The sequence below is a fragment of the Crocodylus porosus genome, unplaced genomic scaffold (genome assembly GCF_001723895.1).
Source record: "Crocodylus porosus isolate Cpor-Errol unplaced genomic scaffold, CroPor_comp1, whole genome shotgun sequence".
NCBI lineage: Eukaryota > Metazoa > Chordata > Crocodylia > Crocodylidae > Crocodylus > Crocodylus porosus.
Genome location: NW_017728928.1, coordinates 13229091 through 13238672, shown reverse-complemented (window position 1 = coordinate 13238672; position 9582 = coordinate 13229091).

The following is a 9582-nucleotide window of genomic DNA, read 5'->3' as shown; positions in this document are numbered from 1 at the left end:
GACCTAGACAGGTTACAGGGGTGGGCGGATGAGAACAGGATGGGATTCAACACAGACAAGTGCAAGGTGCTGCACCTGGGGAGGAAGAACCGGCACCATACCTACAGGTTGGGGAACTCCCCTCTCGTCAGCACGGAGGCAGAAAAGGATCTTGGAGTCGTCACTGATGCCAAGATGAACATGGGCCGGCAGTGTGAGGACTGCCAAAGAAGATCTTCTACAGCAAGATAAAGAAGGGGAAGCGCTCTCAGGGAGGCCAGAAGAAATGTTTCAAGGACTCCTTCAATTCATCCTTAAAACATTTCAACATTGACCCAAAGTCTTGAGAAGGTCTCACTCATGATCTTTCCACCTGGCCTCATCCAGACTGGAGCTACAGTCTATGAGTGGATGAGATCTGCTGAGGCAAAGCAGGAGCGCAGCCAGCACACAGCTCACAACAGCAGCACATCTGCTGTTGATCAAGCAACCCAAAGTGGCATCTCTTGCTCAGTGCACCGCAGACACCTCAAAGCACAAATTAGTTTGATCAGCCACTCCTGTGCTCCCAGAAACCAGACTAACCAGGGATCTCATGGTCCTCTTCGAATCTGACGGAGGAACAGCAGCCGACTGCACCCGTTGGCTTGGGGTGTCTCTGCTGCTCTGTGTCTCTCTGCATCACCAACCCCTGCGGTGCCTGCAATTGGGGATGTCCCAATTCTGGCTCTGAAACTTGTGATTTCAGTTTTCTTACAACTGGCTTTGGGGGCTGAAGGCTGGACTGGTTTCCCAGTGCGGCACCGTAGCAACAAGCCAGACTTCCAATGTTTGGGCCAAGGATGAGCCTACCTTAAAATCCAGGTGGCAAGTCCAGCAGTCTGGTTTGAAAGTAGCTGCGCTCTATAGATCAAGGGAAGGGGAGGGGGGAAGGGGCAACCTATGGCATGGGCAGCCTCTGTGTGCGCGGCACACAGCAGATCAGGGAGGGGACAGGCAGCACCACGGCAGATAGGGCAGGGAGCAGAAAGCCGAGCAGCAGATCAGACAGGGAGAACAGGGCTGGGAGCAGAAAGCAGAGCAGGCACTTGGGGAGGGTTCAGGGCTACGAAAAGGTTACCCCCACTAATCTCGATGACGTAAAAGGAGGTCAGAGCTGAGCGTGACCTGTGTGTATGCTCCTTAGCCCTTCCAGCAGTCTTCATCTCTTGCGGGGAGGACAGTATCACAAGCTCTGTTATACAGATGAGGAAACTGAGGCACAGCAATCAAAGTAACACAAGTCACAAACCGGGCAGTGGCAGAGGCCCCACCGAAGGCCGTTCTACTGATCGCGGGTCTCAAAGGAAGCGGGTGTTTCCCTGCTGCGGCGTACCAGACCCTTCTTTCCAGGCCCTGAACCTGTGATCAAAGCTAACGATGGTGCCAGCACTGGGAGGGCTGTTGCTGTCCCCCCCCCCCCGGAGCAGGTGCCCCTTGCATCTTGGTGCATCTCCTGCTTTCTGGAGCCGCTCACCGGGGCCTGCTTGGAGGCTGCTGCTGCCCCCTGGAGGACAGTCTCTGCAGCTGGGCGCCGGGCAAGAAGCCGGGTGCAGTGCCCCTGAGCCGGGAGCTGCAGGAACCAAGCCAGAGGTATCACCGCCAGAGCCAGGGATGCGGCATAAGGCAAGGAGTGGACCCCTGGGCCCTCCCTGAGCGGGGGAGTATCCAGACTGAGCAACTTTCCAGGGACTCGCTCTCCTCTTCCTCTGTAACATATGCAAGTTAGTCCCAGCCTCAGCTGCAGCATCTTGGGCACAGAAAAACACCAGGATGGATGCGGGGCGACTGCGTTGCATCAGCAAAGGCAGAGGACGCTCAGTGTGTTTTCCAAGGAGACTCGCTATTATTGTAGCAGGTGTGAACCCAGCCATCTGTGTACAAAGCAGGGGACAGGACAGGGAGGTCCAGGAGTGAAAGGGAGGGAAGAATTTCTGTGACCTGATGAGCTGAGAGCACCACGATTCATCCAGGAGAAGACCCTGAGTTTCTTGTGGCTTGTTGCCCTGCAGCCCAGATCAGCGTGACATGGTGGTGAGAGAGCACAAGTCACGATTACAGTACAGATGCTGTCTTCTCCTCCAAAGCAGCGAGCGCAGCCGGGCAGCGGATCCCATAGGCGTTCCTTCTTTTTAAATCAAAATTAAATCAGCGCATGAGGCAGAGATCTCTGGGCCTCTGAATAGATGGGGGAATAAGCAGGGACAAAGGGCCCTCCAATCAGGCAATGCAAGGGTGAAAGATCCCAAACAGGATCACTGGGCAGACGAGAAAGAAGCGCTGGGAGGAAATCCAGGTGACCCAGCCGGCAGAAGGAAGCCGCGGCAGTGCTGTCCCTGCTGCTGTCGCTGGCTCTGTAGGCAGCCACCTGACTGCACAGGGACATGGGCCATCTGAAAGCCACAGGCAGGGATGTCGGGATCGGGGCCTCCGCTGTGGACCACCCAGTGCCTATCTGTGTCAGGCCAAAACACCTCCGGTCCAAGCCAAACCCTTCTTTAAACAGCAGGTCGAGGCATTTAAGGAGTGAGGGCAGGATCAGATGAGGGACTCCACACAGGACCTTCCTCCTTGGCATCTCCGCTCCCGTTGGGTCACGTCAGCTTGGTTCATTGACAAGCTAATTCTCCCCTTAGCGTCACGGAGGAGGATGGGCCCGCAGGTGTGGCACTGGGCTGGGATCGCTTCGATCCCTGTCTCAGGCAATGTGACCTTGGGGCAAGTCATTTGAGGTTTCTCTCTGCCCTGGCTAATGTGCAGGTAGATCTAGCCAGCACAAGGAAAGGGCTATGATCACCGGATCCAGCTTTATCTGTCAAGCAGGTGCCTTTGCCTTGATGAGGGGGTGCATGGACTCTGGTAGGGTACAGATCCCCCAGGGCCCCGGGAAATGTTGCTTGCTCACCTGAAAGCCTGTTGATCAGCTAGCGAGAACCATCTAGCACCAGTCTGAGTGCACGTGCCACCGTCGCGTTTTGCTCTGCTGTGCTGGCACTCTCTCCAGGGCACAGGTTCCTGCTGTGAGCGTCCCCTGCCTAGCCACATAATGGGCCCCAGCTCATGACTGAGGTTTCCAGATGGTCCTGTGATACACACAAAAAAAGAGCTGATGTGGCCAGAGGAAAGCGAGCTGAGTCCTGCCATCAAAATAGGCCCATCAGTCCTGCACTGCTTGTCAAGCTTTCCCTGCCAGGAGGGATGCAGGCCTTGAGGGTCATGGCCAGATACCAGGGTGATGGGTCTGCCACGGGAACCCGCCTAAGCAGAGGCACTGAATGCTGAACCTCCCCATGAGAGTTGCATGCAGCAGTGGGCGTAGAGAGACGCCCGTTGGGTGGAAGAGGCAGGGCGTTGTAAACCCTCAGTCTTTGGCTCAATAGGACAAATCTTGGGTCAGCCCAGGGGACTGGGCTCTGGCCCAAAAGGCCTTTTTGCAGCCCTGAGCTGCCGGTGGCTTGATTAAAGCTGCACTGGAAGGCCAAGGTCATGTGCACGTGACTGAGGGGAGCAACGGGATCTTGCCAGCGATGGGCTCTGGCCTGCAGCCTGGATAGCAGAGCCCTAGGAGGGACGGTGTCTCTGAGCAGTGGAGGGCTGGGCTTTTCAGCTGTCTCGTTCTGAAGGCAAAGGCAGCTTGGGGCCGTGGGCTGTATCACGCTCTTGTCTCCCTCGTGTGGGGACATTGCTCCAGCCGTGAAGCCCGTGAAGAAGGGAGACTGCCCGCTGTCACGCCCCACAGCGTGTCAGATGCCAACCCAGGGGGAGAGAGGGTGTGCTGCAAGCAGACTTGGGCACGGAGGACGATCAGCACTGGGCAGAGCAGGGTGTTGCCCACTTTTTGTGCCCTGAGATTCACCCCTGAACTCTTTAAAAACAGCAAGCATAAAATGTGTCATTGATCCTTATGGCAGTCCTGCTGTTACCCCAGTGGCTGCAAGGCATCAGGTCTAGATCCTGATTAGTGCTGAGAGCCCGCTGAACCTTTAGGATACCATACTGTCAAGCTGCTGCAGCGCGCACGGCGTCTCCAGGCGAGCTATAGCCCTAAGATGACTGCTTCACATCTGCTGGGGTAAAGCAACTGTTGTGACCCTGGCCACCTTTCGGGCAGCTCTGCTAAGTGGGCAAAGCTACAAATGTGCTAATGGCTAAAAAAGCTACATACTAAGGACATTTTGTGCGAATAGAAAGAGACCTTCTAGCCTGCTGAAAGGCACCAGAGCTAGAGAGTTTGGGGCAAAGGCACAGAAGAAGAGAGCTGAGTTTTGCTATTGGAGCGGAAGGGGAGGAAGCTGTTTCACTCAAACAGGGACACCTGATGGGTTTGGAAAATAGCTGCAGGATTGTGTCTCTCTGCATTCAGGCACAGGATCCAGCCCTTGGTGCCCAAGCCAAACAGCCAGGAGTTTATCAGATCAATTCTGCACGTCTAAGCCAAAGGGATAACTCTCTTGGGAGGGGGTGCCGCATTTATTACACTTCCAACTCTAGCACGTCCCTGAAAGCTTCTCTCTCCTATAATGAATTGAGAAGCCCTGTGGGTGTGCACCGCTGCCAAGGATGATCTTCTCTGGAACGTGGCTGAGAGGAGATACGGTGAAGTCATGTTGATGCTGCGCTGCACACTGCCATGCCGGGACCAGGAAGAATCAGGAATGGTGCTAGGGTTACAGTCAGATTCCCCCTCTCCCTTCCTCTCAATGGGGAGAGAAATGGTAAGAGGCCAAGTGAAGTCAGTGTGAGGCTTGCAACGAGGGAGGACAGAATTTGGAGCACTATTTAGCTCCCCTTTTGTTACCGGGGGGGTCTGAATGGTCATTGTCTCTTGTGAAGTTGTGTCGTGAAGTCGGGGTGCTTGGAGCAGAAGGAACAAAACAGGGTACAGTGGTTGTAGCAGGGCGGTGTCATCGCCAAGGTGTTGTCCAGCTGTGGGGTTAACAGGGACGTTATGTTCTTTGCCCACAGGAAGGCTGTGGGTGTATGTGTGTGCGTGTGAGATTGCGCAAAGTAAAAAGCATTTTGCAAAGCCAGATGAAAAATTGGCCTAGAACAAAAGAACAAGCCCACCTAATCCCAGGCCTTCCCACGTGTTCACAGGATGAAGTGGAGAGGTAAGCATGTGCATGGGCATGTGCACCTGCATGCACCCCTACGCATCGCCAGTGAGCATGTGCAATGCACCTGCTAGGAAAGCTGTGCTGAAATGATGTCTGGGTCTTCTTGGCACGTGAAGCCCAGCTGTCTGATCTGTCACTTGATCAAGTTGTGGGTTGTCAAATAAACTAGGTCACAGAGTGCCGGGGTACACAGCCCCCTGGAGCCTCAGCAGGGCAGGGCTCTCAGCACCTGCAGGGTGCAGGCCACAGCTCGGCTTCACTCCAGAAGCACCTTGACAGCACATCTCCAGCCCTGGGTCTCGGGTCCTGCCCAGCTGGTCTCTAGCACCATCCTGACCAGGTTTTCTGGATACCAAGCTCTGACTTGGCTCCACAACTGAGCTCCTCTGGCTCCCAGACTTTGACTGAACTCCTTTCTGTGGACTTGGACATTTTTTCTCCCCCAAGCACATGGTGGACACTAAACATATCACCCTCTAACTCCCATCTAATGCTTAGTTTCAGGGCTCTGCAACCTGGTGGGCTGGATCCAATCTCCTTTGTTTGCTAGGACAAATCATCATGCTATGTCCAGCCTTGCAGACTCACCCTGGCTAAACAACAAGTGCCTGGATTTAGGTGTCACCTTCCCCGTGGATCTCAGCTCTGCTCCCCTCCCCAGTGGCCCAGGGAAGGTCAGAGCCGTCACCAACATGAAGTCTGTATCTTCCAGCTGTTATCTCAGTGAAACACAGCATTGTATTTCCACAACATGCAAACATCCTGCAAAGTAACCAGGCAAGAGATCACTTTGTTCTGGGTTGATCCTCATCCTGTCTGCATACACATGCTGACAGAAAGCCCACAGATGTGGGTAAGGGAAGGCTCTGTATAAAGCTGAATGGTTCAAGATGAGGATTCCTACAAAATCACTGATTTCCTTATCAGATCACCTCTCTCTTCTCTCAAAGTGCCTTCTTATAAGAGACCTGAAGAGGTGAAGTGACTTGCCCAAGGTTACACAGCAGGTCAGTGGCAGAACTAAGAATAGGCCTCTGAATCCCAGCCGGCTCCCAGCATGACACCTCATCAGCAGGGAATGCTCTTGGTTGTTCAGCTCCAGAACTTGTTTCCCTTCCCGGTTTGATAGGACAGGAGCTTGCTGCCTGGCCTTCAAGGCATATAGCAAAGGGTAACTGTACGCTCTGAGGAGAGGGATAGCTTTGGAAAGGTCAAGGGCAGGAAATCCCATCCCTGAAAGTGCAAGTATTTAGGTGAGAAATGTGAATGTGTTGAGCATGTTCAATAGAATCTAAACTAACTTGCTCACACTCGTGGCTTGATTCACTTTATTGACAGCTGCATTTGGCAAAATGCAACATTTTGTTCATTCATGTGCTGAGTGGTGACAGTGGCTGCAGAGCTCAGACAGAGGCAGGCCAAGCAGCGACTGGAGAGAGGAGTGTTTGTAAACGCTGCCTACCACAGCATCACCCTTTCTGGGAAAGGCTGGGCTTCACCCCTGGTCTCCACAGAAAGGCTTTGCCTGTGTCTCTCCTCTGCAACACAACCTTAACTCTGCCCCCATAGTTATTTCCCAATGTGTTAATAAATAACACACATACACCCTCTCTTTACAGGTGCCTAAGAGCCTATGAAGACAGTAGAAGGCTTTTTGCTAAGACAGAACTTGGGTTTAGGTCAGGCCTAGCAAACAGGAGCTCCCTACATCTAGCCTGCACGTGAATCCTGCTCCTGCTCTGCAGAATCAGTCCCGAAGTTGTAACATGTCTGCTTCCTGCTTCCAAAAGCCCTGTCCCTTAACGATTGCAGCCCTGGGCTGCTCCCTCTGGCCAGCCCCGACCCTTCTCCCCATCCCAAAGAGACTCATCACTTTTACTTACCTGCCTCCCCAAACCCAGAGACTCAGGCCATTTGAGTGCACGCAGCCTCCTTGAGAAGAAGCAGCTACTGAACTTGGTACCGCACAGCTCATTCACTGTAACGCGATTGTCCACCTGCTCCAGCCAGTCAGTCTCTCCCCCATTCAGGAGCCAACAATGGCCATTGTCATGCATACAAATCAACAGAGCTGTATTAACGCATAGGCAAACTAGGCACATGCCTGGGGCCCTAAATGAAGAAGGGGCCCAGTTGTGCTTACTTTTTTTCACTCCATAATTAGAACATGTAAAATAAGGGCCCACAAGTTTGTGTAGGGCCCGCTAAAGGGTTAATCCAGCCCTGCAGATCGAGGCTGAAATGCAAATTATGGAAGGTCGGGCAAACAATGGAAACTTCTCCGGGTTCTCGGAGGTGTTTGCCTCCCTACACCTGGTTTCTGGCCCCCACAGCTCAAGGGGTCGAGGCTCAGTTTGTGTTGTGGGGGTGACGTGGAATGGATCTCAGCAGCTCCTGGTTTTCAGAGGTTTGAATGTAGCCACATGTCATTGTGCTTTAAAGGGCACAAGACACCACAGGGCAGGTTTAACTTGGCATTTATGATGTTTATAGCCCCGACAAGCCAAAATCTATATTAAAGCATGGGGAGATGCAAGATCTGTTCATCCTTATCTTTTTTTCAGATTGATGCTATAGTTGGGAGAGATGCTAGATAAGCTTTGGGGCATAAAATGCTTACACACAGGGCTAAGAAGCAGAGATATCTTATCTGATGTCTCTCTCAACTCAAGAGTTGGTCCAATAAAAGACATCCTCCAGTAACTGCCATAGCTCCAGGATCATCATAGCTACAAGACTGCTTAAAAGTTTGGGGGCAGTTAACAAAAGAAGCAGTAACGAGAAGACAGGTTTAAGGAACAAGGCAGGTGGAGCCATGTCATCAAGGGCAGCCATGCCCAGCTCTTTCTGGGATGGGGAAAGAAACCAGGGAGGTGGGGCTGTCTCCAGGGGTGGATCGGGGGGAGGCTAGTAGTAATAGTACAGTTGTACCCTGCTTTGATTCCTCCCCTACCCAAAGTTTAAAACCACCTGCCTGGCAGTGACAGCAGCATTTCTAGTCAGGCAGCGCTGTAGGAGTCACTTGATTTAGTGGCTTGCTGTCATCTACCCGAGTCCTCCTCAACTCTTCATTCCACAAGGTTAAGGACTCTCTGTCCATTTAAAAGGCCTTGATGTTCAGCTGGACAAACTAGCCTTTCTTCTGCACTTCTGTTGTCTGATCCCTGCTCCTGGTAATGTAGCTCCTATTTCACAGCCCTACAGACCATTTTTAACTCTTTCTAAAAGCATTAATGCAGGTATGGAAATAACTTTCAGCTGGAGGCACTGTCAAGACACTCCATCAGGCTAGAATTTGTGAATCCCAACAAGAGATGTCCATTTAATTCTGACTGCAGGCCGAATGAACCAACATCATCTGATTTTTTGCCTAGTTTGTTGTGGGTTTGTTATATATAATACATGATAAAGAAAACCAACGCACATTCCAATTCAGTCATTTTTTTTTTGCTCTGATCTCAATCTGAATAATACAGACCTACACCACTAGTTTATGATTAAATCTTCTAGTGTACTTGGGTGTAACCAACCCCCAGTGCCTCCCAGGAAGGCTTACACATGTAGCAGGAGGGGCTGGTTACACCCAAATACACTAGAAGATTTCATTATAATCATATTATTCAGATTTCTATAACATGTATTATGTATAACAAAACCACAACGAACTAGGTAAAAAATAATCAGATGATGTTGGTTCATTAGGCCTGCAAAGCCCAAAAACCTGGGGAATCCCCATAGCAGGACCTAGGCATGGCTAGGCCTAGATCATCCCCCACCAGCGGCCGCCCCTCTTCTTGAACCCCTCCGTGGATGCAGAGTCCGCGGGCCTTTGATTCCCCGGCGTCAGGGCCCCCTCCTCTCCAAGTCACTGGTTCAAATCCCTCGGAGGTCACGGGCTCTCCAGAGCCCCTTAGCACAGAGGCTCTCAGCCCCCAAAAGCAGGTTGTACAAATATAGGAAAGGGTGGGGAGCAAACTTTAAAAAACCGGATTCTCCTTTAAAGGCAAAAAGCAGGAGGGTTTCCCCCGGCAAGTGGCTGCTCGGCGACGGCGACCGGGTCCTGGTCCAGCAAGGCACCGGCGGCCGCCGCAGGGGGCGCTGCCGCCCAACCCGCCTGGCGCCGTCCCCTCCCATCGCCACCATAGAGCCGAGCGGAAAGGGGGAGCTAGAGCGCCCGCCCGCGCGCGGCGGCCATTTTGGGTGCTGGCAACCGCAGCGGCCGCGGCACAGTCAGGCAACGAAGGGCCCTCCCGGCAGACGCCTGCTGCCAGGCGGAGAGTCTGGGCGGCTCCCCAAACCACCCCCCACGCTCGTGGAGTCACCGGTCCGCCGTGAGCTCCGTGCCCTCAGTCAAGATGGCGGCGGGGGAGGCGTCGCGGAGAAGATGGCGGCGGGGAGCGGGTGGCGCTCTAGCCCCGCCTCTCGCTACCCGCGCGGGGCCGGCCGT